Source organism: Pundamilia nyererei, unplaced genomic scaffold (assembly GCF_000239375.1).
Source record: "Pundamilia nyererei isolate P.nyererei 1_Seehausen unplaced genomic scaffold, PunNye1.0 scaffold00035, whole genome shotgun sequence".
Taxonomy (NCBI): Eukaryota; Metazoa; Chordata; class Actinopteri; order Cichliformes; family Cichlidae; genus Pundamilia; species Pundamilia nyererei.
The window spans coordinates 4,269,276-4,284,634 of NW_005187436.1; the positions used below are offsets into that span (position 1 = coordinate 4,269,276).

The window sequence follows — 15,359 nt, forward strand, 5'->3', positions numbered from 1 at the left end:
TTGTACATCATGTTGTCAAAGGGTGCAACCCAAAAGAAAGCAGGGATTTCTCTCACCACGTTTAATTGAATAGCCGAGCAGAGCTCCCCTTTTTTTCTTTTTTTTTTTTACATTCTCATAAAAACCTAAGAAATACAATCTCATCACCAGCCCTTTCATGCCGGAGCGTTTCAATACCTTTCCAATAAGGAGTGGAGCCAGGCATCACTCAGATGCACACACATCACTGTCACTGTGTCACAGCTTGTTAAGTGACAGTCTGAAAGTGGAGGGAGGAGGGGGAGAGAGGAGGAGGAGAGGAGAGGCTGACAATACAAGAGAGCTCATGATTTATGGGTATCGGTAGATGCCCAGCGAGAGAGGTGGCTCTGGAAGAGAGTCATAAAAAAACATCATCTATTGCTGCTCACATGTGTCTCAGTGTGTGACTGAGACAGAATAGATTCACACATCAGCACTCTTGAGTTTTCAATTCCACATTCTCTCACATTTAAAACAACTGGATGGGCTTCACTTTGCAGCACGAGGACAGACGGCCTCACTGAGCTTTTCTTATCTGCGCTGCAGGAAAGATGGCTATGTATTCAAATTCAGGATTTCTTTCTAACTGATTCTAAAACATACAGCGATAAATGGATGTCAGGATACATTTTCACACCCACAAGTGATAAACAATGACAAACAGGCAGGCTTTGGCTTTCAGTTACTGGGTTTGCCTTCCTCCCAGCTGCTGTCTTCTTTCCTTCCTTTGCTTGTCATAACTGCCCTTTCCATTAAGGATACACCAATATACCGGCCAGACGTGGGGCCGGTACTGGCCGTAGGCCTACAGGCAAATGAGATGGCATTAAGTAATGGCAGTGGTGTTGCATTAATTTTTGTGCCGGCCTAACGATTAAAGACAGTGGGATGAAGATGTCATGGTAGCTTTTTGTTGATTTAGGCGATTAAAATCTTAGGCATTGTATTAGAGTTTGACGTTTTGGATTAAAGTTATCCTCTGATTTCACTATACTCTGATTTCATTACTATTCTAGCAATTTTCAGCCTTGCTTCTTGCTTGATTAGTTTTATCGTTGCACTGTGATATCTGGTCCCTGTTTGTGTCACGCTCTGAGTTGGAGATTGTTATTCATCCCTCTATCTCGTCACGTCTGGATTATTGTAATTCGTTGTTTACTCATCTTAACAAAACTTCCTTGGAGCATCTGCGGGTTGCCTTCTAGGTACTCGCATGACACAGCGCTGCTAATTCAGCTGCAGAGACTCTCTATCAACTCCAGACTTTTTTTTTCTTTTAGAGTTTTGCATGGACAAGCACAAGAACTTTACATCCATGCATCGCCAGGAGGTCTCTGAGGTCATGTGATCAGGCTCAAAACTAGACAGAGATTTTGCAACACTGGAAAGCTCTCTCACGGAGACCTTTGGACGTGGCGATGGCTTTTCAAAGGCAGTTTAAACTTGCCTTTCTGCATGGTGGTATAGCAGGTAGTTTTTTTGTAGTGTAGTGCTTTACACATTTGCCTAACAAGCAAAAAAAAATCACAGCTTCAATCCTGGGAGACGACACGCAGATACCTCGGAACGCACCGGCCCAGGAGTGAGTTCCGAGGTATCTGGAATGTGGCAATAGTCCCGTCTTCTCTTTGTCTGCTGTTAAAGTGTCTGTTATGCCTTCCTCTGTGAACTTGTGCACCTTTGGCTTCAATAAAAGGTTTTTTATTGTTATTTACATCCCACGTCCTGCATTTGGGTCCATCCTTCAGCACTCCACACATCAACTCCTTTCACAGAAGAGTTAAAAGACTTCAAAACAGTCGAATTACTTCTTTATAACAAAGATGTCTTTGTGACCCTGACATAAAAGAGCCAAAATAAAGAGCCAAAAAGTATTTTAAACCTTGGCATCAGCCCATAATTTACCATCACTGCATCCTTACTTTTCATCTCCCTTCTCTGTCACATCTTTTGCCTTATTGTCCACCTTGCCATCTCCTCGGGGAACTGACGTGACTAGAAAGGAATAATAGTGGCAGGTGATATTTCATAGGGAAAGTCTGAATGGGATCTCCATTTTATTCGCGCTTTCCCTCAACCTGAACCGCTGTTTTCAAGTCACTGAGACACCCGAGGCCACTTCAGAAAAGAGAGAGCAAACTCAACCACACAAGCATTGCCACACACAGAGTCTTTGTGGGACAAAGGATGGTTATTTTGTCTTATAACATTTTATTTTGGGGTGCAAAAGAATCATTTAGTTTGCGCATTAGAAAAAAAAAACCTTGAACCCTGGATGGGGAAATATAGGCAACACAGACTGTGCATCCCTTATAAAAATAAATAAATAAATAAATAACAAGTAATGTCGTCCTTTTATTTTTCCTTTATCAATGTTCCTGCTGACTGTCCTCATTTCAGCTAAGCAAACAACCTAAAATGAGGAATAGTGTTGCCAGGTCCTTCTTTTTACCTGCCAATAGCTGGTTTGTGTTAGCCACCTTAGACTCTCAACAGGAGCCAGTAAATTATATCATTTATTACAGTTTAAATGCTTGTTTACCGGTTTGTCTGTCGATCCACTTTTAAATATGTCCCTGCACCATTGGGACCAGCTAATGATTTGTGTACTCTGTGGAGCTTTCCTAGAAACAAGATTTGGCTTACATTCAGTGCTTTCTAAACAAAATGTCGGCATCCTTGACTTTTAACACAATGAACCTATTTCACACAGCGCCACATTTAATTTCATTATGTAGCAATAATAATGTATTTTGCATTTCTTGTCAAGTTCTTACCACTCTTAGATCAGCTGTAAACTGAGAAAACAATAAACGCACAAAAAGCCTCAACCACGCAACTCCTTCAGCAGCTCTGTGTCGTGAGCTGCTTGCAGATGTTTCTGTGGATTTTCAGACTATAGCGACAGAAAGAATACGTGCCTTAACCGGCGCCAGCGGGAACTGAACTTTGCTCTGTGTGGCTGATGGAAACCTGCTTTTACACCTGTATCGCCTGCAAGATAAGAATCCTAAACATCTCAAACATTAGACACTACCTGAGTTTATTTCCTGATTACAGAGACTGACCCAGACTGGAAAAAAAGGCACAATCCAGCTCGACTGAACATGCACTGATTGTACAGATACAGTAGATATAATCGGCATAATAGTCTTTATCCATCCATCTGTCTTTATCAACAGACGGGCTACCAATGGTAAAGAAGAGCAAACATGCCCCTCTGAGCATGAGAGGGTCAGTGAAATGCACCCATATCCTGAATGATGATTATCTCTATTCATAGCGGTTTGAAAATAGATGCCATGTACTCTGCTACTGTATATTCACAGAGAAGTCAATAAAGCAGAGTCCATTAGATGCTATGACATCAGCGAAGGGAGTGATAGATCTTAAATAAGGAGAGCTGAACTAGTGTCCAGCTACGGCTTGTGGTAGCTGCAGAGCTAAGTGGCTCTCTGATGGCTGTTTTGAACTGTGGAAGAGGTTGGAGACTCAGGTGGATCTGTGAAAGCCAGCAGCTGATGTAGGGTCCTGTATTCTCTCTGAAGGTCGGAGGGTGTGGGGGGGTGTGCTTTATGAGCTGTGTCAGTCATGAGAGCTAAGGGAGTAAAAAGCTTCCAACTAAAACGCAGTCCAAAGAGGCCATGCTACTGCTCTCAGTAATGGACAGCTGACTTCTGCTTTCCACTTCATGGGATATGTGCTCCTTTTTTGGGAAACACTATAGACAGCTATAGCATGCAGGCTGAGGGATGACGAGAAGGAAATGCACTGCTTCTGCAGTATTATGAAGATATGCAAATCTTCAGCGCCACGGCTGTGGAGGAAAAAGAAGCATCATTAGAGTAAGAGAAGCCCGAACAACACGCAGCTATCACAGCACTCAGGAAATTCAATTTATCTTTCCCCGTGAACACTACAAAACTTTTAGCCTGAAATCCTCGAGCAGGTGATACATTAGCGAGGTGGAAGATAAAACTTGTATGCCGGAGCTGAAATAAGGTTTCCACTTGAAGTTAAACGAGGGCAGCAAACATAAAATGCAATCTTTACCATATGTAACCAAGTAACGAAAGAAAAGACCCTTTTTAAATGAAGGCTGGTGGAAAATGGCACCACTCAGTAAAAACTGACAAGTGAGCTAAACGAGCCATTGAACCCTTTGATCAGAAGCTTTTAGAAGTCAGAGCACTCTTGAACTTGAAAGTCGCTTGTTTGCTTGAGATTTCAGTGGCGATCGCTTTTTATATGTACATAAAAGAGAAAATAAATGGCACTACATACTGGTGTGAGTGGTGACGGTGATGTTGTAAATGAGCCTGCAATAAAAAACCCTTTCAGGACAACAAAGCGCTTCGTGTAGGAGGTTAAATGTGGACGGCCAACGAGAACTTGCAGGAAATATCAAAGCGCAGACTCTTTTGCATAGAGTGTATGGCTAGCAGCATTGAGGGATAAAATGCACGTAGGAGATCTGGTGCACATGAAGTGAGGTAAGTCAGGCAGAAAGGGACCAATCCTCAGGGGGGGGAGAGAAGAAATTGCTCATTGGACAGGCGGAACTGGAGCAGCATCCAGTCAGCAAAGCTGCCATACCTCATCTTTATGTACTGACTGAGGTGGAGAGGCCAGTGCCTTAGAAGCTCTAGGTGAAAAGCTCATAGCCTAATTGCCACTTCAATGTCCCTGCTTCTTGTACTTGAGCCTGGGCTCTGCCCTCTTTATATCCACTGAGCTGCGGGGTAATCCTTAGATGTCACTCAGATGTCTTCACAGTCTGTCCCCTCTGAGGCAGAATCTGTGCGTAACAGCAGAAATGGTATTTACCTCCAGGTATATTGTAATACTGAGCATTTCAATTTGCTTCTATCTACCTTCTGGCTCAATTCGGAGCTCAGATAATTTCCAATGTTTGCAGCTGGCGTCTCAAGACAAAAGGCTGGATGTCAGTAAACAGCGCATGCATACGAAGGCACACAAAATAAATATTTCGCCTTTTGCTCAGTTGCACAAAATAATTTGAGTGGGAAGAGTCTAAAAAACATTCAGCAGACGAGATGTGGATATAATGAAAAATGATTGCAGTTCCAGGTAAATAATGCAGTTGATGAGGTGACATTTAACACAGTGAGCACAGAGCTGGATGCTGGAAATGCTGCAGAGTGCTCAAAGCATGACCTGCTGTTTTGGCATGTTTCATCACATTATTGTAAAGCCAGGCAGTCTGGCGAGGCTCAATAGGTATTTGCTCGCGAAAGAACGCCACTTCAAATAGGACGGACGGAAGATTATTGACAGTTCTATCCTTCTTGCAGACAACAATGTGAGCCGGTTGGTGGGTGCATATTGGTATTTGATTCAAAAAACAAAGCAGCTCTTCTGGAAATGTCAAATATCTCCTAATCGTTCCTTTTTTGGAAAAATCCTTTCTGAATTAATTTTCTGCCCCAAAGTCGTGTCATTTTATATCAACAGCACTTGGTTTAAAAGAAGTGTTTTCAGGGTTTTGGTACCTGGACCCTGGACTCTTGCTTCTCAGGTGTCAATGCTTTCCATCCCTTTATGTTAGCATGCAGTGATGATAACTGTGCAAAACCATACCAGACAGCATAATGTAAATCCCAATTCACAGTGAAACCTGGAGCCCCATGTGCTGCAATCACTGGGATGTGTAAAGTAACCAGTGAAGTTGTGACAGGTGGCGAGCACCTGTGGTTAGAGTGTCTCTTGCATCCGCTGTAGGCTACAGGGACTTGTGCCGGTTTTCTGTCCATATATGCTCTCAGTGGCTCAGCTGCAACACTGTTGTGCCATGACAGAGCCTGTTTCACAGCAAGAGGACAGCCGCCTACGTCTGTCTTAGATGAAGGGTAAGCACAGTGACAATCTGAGCTGGAGTTTGACCAACAAAGCATCACGTGGCACATGCCTGGTGTCACCTATAATGCCACCATCACCCTATTAGCACCTCTGACAGTGAACGGATGAATCAACCATAAAATCCAACAAAATCTGGGCAGTAGGGGTGTAAAATGAGCTGCAGCTATGATAGAATGTTTAAATATTTATAAGGGAATGAAATAAAGTTCTCAGTCTGCCATATAGCTGTTATATAAAATATCATTTAAAGTTAGACTGTGGAGTTTACAAACAAATATAAGTCAACAAACTTATATTTACATCAACTGTTACCAATACACATAATATGTGTATCCCTGAGGCAAGGATCTGGACATCTCATATCATGGATAATCTTAATTTTAGTATATGATCTGCTTTTATGAGAAATCATGTAGATCTTAGCATCAAATAAACAAAAAATACATAACAAAGGGAAATAAGCAAAAGGCAACAGTTGTTTGTGACACATTTAAAAAGGCAAAACCTTTACTTTGAAAGTGAATTGTTTCTCTTACTTTCTCCCAGCAACCTTCAGCAACCAGTCAACAACCAGTTGGAGAACTGTACATTTTTCCATAGCAACTGGTAGTTGCCAGAAGGTTGCTAATCATATATACTACTAGTCACAGGAGTTAAAATAAACCTGGGGGCATGAATTGTGATTCGAAGCATAGATTGTGTTTCTACCCCGAAAGTGTGTCCTTACATAAGATCTTTCACTCAGACGTTGTTAAGATCCACTTTTATGAGAAACAGTAGTCTTGTTGGCTGTCAGCGTTAATGCTTTAAGAAGCACAAACAGCACAAACAGGCCAAATGGATCCAGTTCACTAATTCTGTAGTAGAAGTGAGGCCTAGCAGACACTGATCGGCTAAAGCTTCCAATCAGCACACCTGTCAATCAAAGCAGCCCTGCTCCAATGCCTGTATCTAGATATATGACTCATAAAAGAAAATCACCCCTGTTTGAGTTGCATTTAGAAAAAAAAAATTATCCACAGAAGTTAAAAACATGTGTACAAAGCTTATAAACATACTTTTTAACACTTTTCCCTATAAACTCGACATCTGACGACCTCCCCTGTATCCATAGTAACGCGTTTTGACACTATAGTATATATATAAAAAAAACACACAGTTTGACAACCATTAGAACAACTGGGTTTTTCCAAGGGTAGCTGGATAGGCAGAGACCACCCTCATTAACTTCTGATGCACACCCAGTCATTTTGTTCTATAAGCAGGCCTGAAACGTGGCAGAAGCCACTTATATAAAAGAACTTCAAAGCTTGCTTCTAGACTTGCAAAGGGTAAAGAGTTAATATTTTTGAAACCAGCCTCAAATGCCCATTAAAAGAACTGCAGCTTTTGGCCCTTGGCAATGGCAGTTTTATTTATATAGCACATTTCATTGCATGGCCCTTGTGTGCTGGCTACATTTTTCAGCCTCGTGGTTGCCGACCGGTGCATCGCTGCATTTTTTTGACACATTACCAACATCTATAGATTAATCCAACAGTGTGACACCTGCGTAGTAATGTGTATTATGTCAAAAGAGCACTCACATGTGTGTCCCCATGAGGATGCCCAAGACAAATAGCTCTAAAGCTCCACTAGAATCCCCAAACCTTATGAGGTAGTGTTAAATACAACAGAAGGAATCTGTATGTATGTATTTATCCTTTGGCAAAATAATACAATAACTCAATAATACAAATGGTTTTCTTATCTACTGTATGCTACTAGTAAATACTCACAAGTGTCGGTGATAAATAAGCAGCAGCCTGCTCATGGACAGATGCTCACAGAATAGACTGACAGCTTAACTTCTGTGTGGTAAATATGCCTGTAATAAACTGTCAGAATAACAGCTGAATCTTTCTGTATATATAATTCGTTACACTTTTGGCTGCACATTGTTCTTTGGATTATCATTTTGTTAAAGCCCACACTACCTTGTAGGAAACAGTGTGCTATCAATAAATTATATATTTGTATTTTAACTCCACACACTGATTTATAACATTTCTTCTTTCTCCTTGTTGTTGTGATCTCACCGAGGGGTTAATGAATATTATCTACTTCTAATTTTGATTGGACGAGTGATAAAGTTGACATTCAGCTTACATCCATTTCTTTTGTCTTTGATAAGGACTTTATCCTGTCTGCACGGTCTGATCTATCACGTAATCTATCAGTGTGTCTGCTATAATTTTCTCCCCCAGCTCAGCCTCAGAAAGACTGAATTAACTGGTCAGATTGAAATGAATGGTTTTCATATGTAAGTCTCAAATACGCTCTCTTTGAGAAGGCAGACTTGTGTTTGTAAGTGTGCGTCTGCCTCGCATCAAATGCACATTAATAATGGATTACAGTTGTTTGTTGAAGGATGCCTGAAAAAACAAAAACACTACTTAAAAGGAGGTTAACTCATCTGCCTGCTTGGACTGCAATTTATCATTTAATCATTTCTTTAATTATTTCATTTTCTCATTAATTTACCTCTTTACCTGATGCTCCTCAGGTCAGATTAACCATCACGCCTTCCTCAGACTTGACCTCTCTCCTCTCTTTTAAATACTCTTCGCACTTTTCCCCTCCTGGGTGTCATTTTGGGATAAATGACTGTTACGTACGGACAGACGCCTGGTCAAACCAAATGAGCTTCTCTTGGCTCCTAAGCTTGAGGATGTTATGGCTCCTTCACACCGTTACAAGCAACCTATTATTCACCAGTCCCACTGATGCCCTTGAACGTATTGATTTAAGTCCTCGTGGTGGCTGTTGATACTCTGGAGGTGGACTAGTGTCCATCCCTGTAATGAGTGTCTCAGCTTTAAACTAAGTCAACCATGACTACCATTATTCTAGGTTGAAGGGCATTAAATTGCCTCTATATACCCTATGCTATTTGTTCTAAGAAGGGTCAGGGCTCACAATAAACAGTTTATTGAATTGTTTGATACACTTTTCCCCTGGTGTCTCCATTTTTTCCCACATTTTCCTTATTACTCAGGCTGCGAACTTGTTAAAGGAGACCTATTATGTCCATTTCCAGCTGTAGAAGAATCTCATTGTTGGAGTTTTACACGATTGCCAGGTTTTATTTATCCTATATGAGCCCTCCTGCTCAGCCTATCCTGTTCTTTTAGCTCCTCTCAGTTTAAGGCCACCCTCCCTTTAAGTAAACTATCCTTTTCATTTTTTGGCCCGCCAAAACAAAAGGTTTGAACGGCATGTGGCTGGTTCTCATAGTTAGAGCTGTATGTCTAAGATTACCACATTAGTCTATGTTATTATGTATGACATAAGTTCATTTATCATAAACAAATTATATCTGGGAATCCACTGACTATTGTCTCCCTGGCCTGGGGAGCCGATAGCTATCAGCTAGGTTTTAGCTGATAGGAGAAGCACCCAGTTTGGTTTTCTCCTGCCATAGTCCATCTGCTTCAAGGTTCAATGTGTTGTGTATACACTGGTTGTTAGTTGGCTTACTGTTGCCTTCCTACCAGCTTGAAGCAGTTTGGCCTTTCTGAACTGCTGCTCACTCGATAGTTTCTCTTCTTAGGACCATTCTCTGTAAAACCTAGAAATGGTTGTGGGGGGGAAATCCCAGAAGATCAGAAGTTTCTGAAATAATCAGACCAGTCCATTTGCCATCAAAAACCATGCCACACTCAAAGTCACTTGAATCACCTTTCTTGCCCATTCTGATGCTCAGTTTGATCTTCAGCAGGTTATCTTGATGTTTACATGTCTAAAATGACATTAATTTACATTAATAAGCCATTGAACAGGTATACTTAATAGAGTAGCTGGTGACTATCTGGTTATAGAGGTTCAAGGCAAAGATTCAAAATCCTTATTAGTCAATGATCCACAGAGGTCACTAAAATAGAAAATTCTTCTTGTCCTTGTGTTTACTTTCTCATATGCACCACTGAGAAGCTTTTCATTTAAATGAATCTTGTAAGCTCGTGTCCAGTTCCCCTCAATGTATTCACCCTGTGATCCCACTGAATATTTAGCTCTTGCAGTTGGTTAATGTTATGTTTACATCACAGCAGTAAACACTGGTTAATCCATTCCTTATATTTTTATCAGGGCCTTCTTTGGCTGTGGTGCGGCTTAAAAGAGCCACCATCCTTCAAAGTCTTCCAATGCTGTGTGCATTACTACAGATATGTTTACATAACGTGGAGAAATGCAAAGCGTGACGGAGCTGCTGTGCCTGGTTACTGCATGGTTGTACACAGTCGCTGCCACCGGTACAGCCCTTTTAATTTTTTCCCTCACATTTTCTTTTATTTTTTTTCCAATAGTCATCGTCATCAAAGCTCAAAATGGTTATAGTCTTTAGCGCCAAACATTTTTCCTGGCTCCTCTGACTTCCTACGCCTACTCGACGTTCACTTTTTACCACCTTCTTCTCTGTGTGCCTCTCCTGTAACTTCTAATTTATAGCTGCATCGCTTTTCACCATCTGTGTTGAAAGTTGTTTTTTAGCCGAAGCCCTCCTAAAAATGCGCACATGTGCTCAAAGCTGCACGCACCAACACGCACACATATTCTTCCACTTAACACAGCTTAAGCACAATGACATGAGTGGGAACGCATGCACTTTAGGGATGTGAAGAAACCAAGAAAAGTGGAGAGAGAACAGTGCAGGAAAAAGCAGAGTGGGAGTGAGGGAAGAGAGATTCAACTGTAATGCTATTGAGAAGCAATTTGTGAAGCTTGTGCATATGCATGCAGGCCTACAGTCCCCATCTGCCCACATCATCAGCTCACTGCTGGTGACATCAACCAAGACAAAGAGGTTTCGGATGCTCCAGATGTATTATGTGGGTGGTATTATAAAATCGAATCCAAGTCAAAGTCAATTGTATTTGCCTAAGGATACCAAGTTGCATGCATTCGTGGCATGTGTTTGTATGGGTGCACGCGTGCGTGTGTGTATGCGCTATTTTTTAATCGATGTCTAACTTCCTGCACTACACTTACATGAAAAAATATTAGCCTAAATATTCTCTGTCTTTCAAAAGTGGGAAAACAATTATTGAGGGTGTAATTAAAGTATTGGCAGGACAAGTGCAACTTTAATTGAATGACAGCTAAATGACAGCTAAATGACAGTGAAGCGGCCTAGTCTCCGCGTATCCGTTATGGTTTATATAAAATCTCATCAAACTACACAATGAGCTCGGCTTAAGGCATTCACACGACTATTCTCGTCCCAGACGGTCACACATCTACAGAGCAAAGTTCATATGAAAATGCCAGACAGACTCCATTTGTCATAAATGAATTAATTTTGATTCATGGCTACCTGGAGGGCGCTACCTTTGCCTTCTTCATTCAATTAAAGGCTGCTTGTAAAACGCACTTTATTACCTGTCTGGACAGACTTGGCAGTAAAATCCCAGAACCTTCCTTAGCTTCTAGCTAGAGGTTAAAGTATTGACTCGGCCACAACCCAGCCAAAGTCATCTCCCTTTAGACTCCATAAAAAAGCCACTAAAACGCGAACCTTAAGTGACCCGATGCCAGCCTTGCGTGTGTGTCTTTCTGTACGTCCACCTTAAACGTAGGTCTTTCTGCAAGTGGCGTTCCCTTTCCACTGAGTCAAAACCTCACGCTGATAACCTCAGCTGGTGCGATGAGTGATCACCCTGCCTCTCCTGTGACCGCAATGTTCTCGGCGGCTGGTGTCAGGAGCGCTGACAACAGGAGGATGTGCAAGTGTGCGACAGCTAAGTGAGATGGAGTGAAAGGTTCGTTTAGAGGAAAAATAAATGGGTCCGGTGTCTTTGTATGTGCAACAGGCAGCCAAGCTGTAATTTACACTGTCATAGGAGCACAAAGGGAGAACAGGCCAACACCACTATAGGGTGCATTATATTTGTTCAGTGACTTCTGCTCTCATCTGATGGAACGGAGAATTCCCAGGTGACCTTTCTCGTCACAGGCCTGTGCATTAATGGTTAAGCTCCACTACGGCCCGACTGATCCTGTTCTCTACACTGTTGCGAAATGTGCGGAGGCCCGAGGGACAGCACTGCATTGGCTTTGTGTCAGGAGAAGATTTAAATACCCCTCTGCATTTAGATTCCAGCTGGAGTGACACCACAGAAAATAACCCTCATTAGCATCAGGCAATGTCAAAGGAAGGACAAATTAAAGTAATGAAATGTATCCTCTCTTAACGGCGACTCTTTAATGTATCTTCTTCCTCTGACTCAAAGCGGCTTTCTTCCAAAAAAAAAAGAAAAAAGAACACATTTGATAATTAATTATTTAAATGAGTGAAGTTTCACTTTTTTGGAGACAGACAGCTCTATATAAACATAATTTCATTTTCATAAGCACGGGGTCATCGAGGAAGGGCCTTCAGCGCTGCTGTCTGTTGCTTGACTGCTCATTGATGTGTTTGCTTGTAAAACTGTCAACAATTTACAGCTGGGTAGTACCCAGCAGACTGAGACTTATTGACGATGCCACGCATCTGCTCGATGCAGCAGGCTACAGTCGAGCTCATGGGAAATATAGTTTTCCACAGCTTACCGGTCCTTGTGGCCTTCGCTTCTGCAGGGAGTGCTCTGTGATTTTTCCTTCCACATTAAGTCAATTATACAACACCTGAGGACACTTCAAGCCCAGCTCCACGTTGTAACAGCTTGTCTTAATTCTTCCTCACTAGCATATTAATACAAGCTGCTGTGACAATGCTTTACACTCACAAGGAGGGCCTGCTCCTGCAGTCAATACCACCTCTGTGTTACAGCTTGGGAGTGGCCGTATTACTCGCAGTACTGTGCGTGTCACTATTTGTCATGTCAGCCAATACTGCAAAGTTTTCCATCTGGCTGGCAGGGGCAGCGGTGAACTAATGGCAGGCTTGGCTGTCATTAAGCAAAGCGATACACACCCAGAGCTCTCATATCTACTTGACATTATCACCCTAACATCATGACAAGGATGCCATTTGGCTAACTATTGCTGGCATAACTGAGGAAGAAAATAATAGAGGGAGTGTGAGTTCAGGCTGGAGAGGAATTAAGAGAGAGAGAAAGAGAAGAGATTTAAGTTATTACTGGAAATCACAGTAGACGTCTCTTCTGGCAGGGTAATAATGAGCAACACGGTATTTCCACCCGAAATATATAATTAAATGTGGAAAGCGGCAGTGCGCTGCTTTCCATCACTGTCTCAATTTACTTGAAACCCTCTTGAGAGCGCACAATGCTGAGCTGACCACATGTAAACTGAGTTGTCACAAACAATCTAACCGGCACTGCGACGGTTATTTATTGTAATTGGAATGAAAAGCTAAAGCTCTGAACTAACCTGATCTAAGGATGATTAATTAAGTCGCTTCAAGGAGCTACAGTTCTCGTCATGCACAATGGGTCAGATGAAAAAAGAAAAGTTTAAAAAGAAACAAAAAAACAAGCGATGCTATCAAGGCAGACTCTCAGCCTCCATGAGGTCTGTTAGATCACTAAAAGGACAAACGGGACAGTTGTGTGATCTGTATGCAACGTGACCTTTAAGCCAATCGGGGGGGGGGGGGGGCCAGATTCCCGAAAGCCCCCAAAACAGTGGTTGCCGTTACATCAGATCTGGTTGCTTTGAACAGATTTTTCTGGATCATTACTGTTTCTAAAAAAAGATCTCACTCCGCTGTGCTCCTTGGAATAGGAGCGGGTTCAGTCAGAGGACAGGTTTAACAGTGCTTGTGTCATGGTTTTAAATAAGGTAGTTTTTGCTCAGTTGAAATACACGCTGGATGGGCACACTGGATGAATTACAATGAAATTTAGAGCAAATATTCATGGTCCCCCCGAGGAGGAGTGTAGGGACGCGCCAGCACTACTTTTTGTCTGATAAAATGAAAGTACACTCAAAAAAATATTCATGCCCAAACTGAATTTTAAGTAATTTAATTATATGTAAACTTTCCATATAATTTTGTTACATGAAATCAATGCAAATTTAATAGAATCTGGTCAAATGAAATTAGTTGGTATGCTGGTATGCATTCAGTTCATACCAAGCGTATTTTCCTAATTTTTTTCCCCATGTACTTATAAATCAGTACTGAACACGTCACCAGTTTTCTAAGCAGATATTTTTCTATCGACGTGAAATTCTCACTAGATGTCGGAAACAACCCATCAAATCCATACATGCAAAGAAATCAAACCATAGATTATTACACATAGAATGTTTAATAATGAGAAATGGCACAGGGAAAAAGTATTGAACACACTTGCTGAAGTTTATTTGACACTTTGTAGAAAAGCTTTTGTTGGAGATGACAGCTTCAAGACGCCTCCTGTAAGGAGAAACTTGTCGGATGCATTGCTCTGAGCTTCAGTTACTTCCATAGATTTTTTACTGGATTCAGGTCAGATGATTGGCTGGGTCATTCTTGCAGTTTTATTTGCTTTCTATGAAACCAACTGAGAGTTTCTCTGGCTGCGTTTGAGATCATCGTCTTGCTGAAACATCCACCTTCATCTCATCTTCATCATCCTGGAAGACAGCAGCAGGTTTTTATCAAGAATGTCTCGCTACATTTTCTTGTTATCCTTCCTTCAATTATATGAAGCGTGCTCGCTTGATATTATTGAACTGGATTCAAAATGTTTTTCCTTCAGCGATGGAGTCTTTGGTGGTGAGCGTGCAGACAGGTCATGGCAATTGAGTGGGACTGAACCAGCTGATATTACTTTGCACTAAGTGGCAGGATTGCTTTCTAATCACTGATAGATTTCAGCTGGTGTCATGACTTTCGGTGCCTTTTTGCCTTTCTTCATGTGTTCAATACTTTTTCCCTGTGTCATTTCTCATTATTGCGCATAACTTAATTCATGGACATCTTTGGTTTGATTCTTTGCATTGGATGGGTTGTTACTGAGATTTGGTGAGAATTTCATGTAAACAGCACCTTAAGAAATGTATTTACTTAGAAAGTTGGTGACATGTTCAGCAATGTTCCCTCTAATTTTTCGTGTGTCTGAGCGAACACACAAACTCCCTGAGCGGTCCCTTGGACCACTGTGAGCAACAGCAGACGTGTGCACTGTGGTCACGCCAGCATCGAATCCATCCAAGTTACATGGTTTATTAAAATAATGAAATTACAGCATTTATGTTAGACTACTTTTAATTAACTGCTTTAGCCCACTTACAATGAAAATTTTAAAAAAAAAATCTTGTTCATGACCTGTGTAGTATGTTAACACTATTGGAAGTAAAAATAACTTGAACTCCAATTTTGAAAACACAATTTTATTTTTTTTATAAAGCTCTGACTTGTATTATGAGTATGAGTCTGTGGTCTGGGAGAGAGTCCTGTCTGCAAAATACAGCATATAATGACCAATGTTGGGCAATTAATTATATAGTTACTTCTTCAAAAAAGTAAC

The 15,359-nt window shown here is 41.4% G+C and overlaps 1 protein-coding gene across 2 annotated transcripts in view; it reads right to left on the minus strand.

Moving 5' to 3' along the window:
• The window catches only part of syt7a (synaptotagmin VIIa), an 86,121-nt gene that overhangs the window by 51,076 nt on the left and 19,686 nt on the right, over positions 1-15,359 (minus strand). The gene's annotated exons all lie outside the window — the stretch shown is intronic.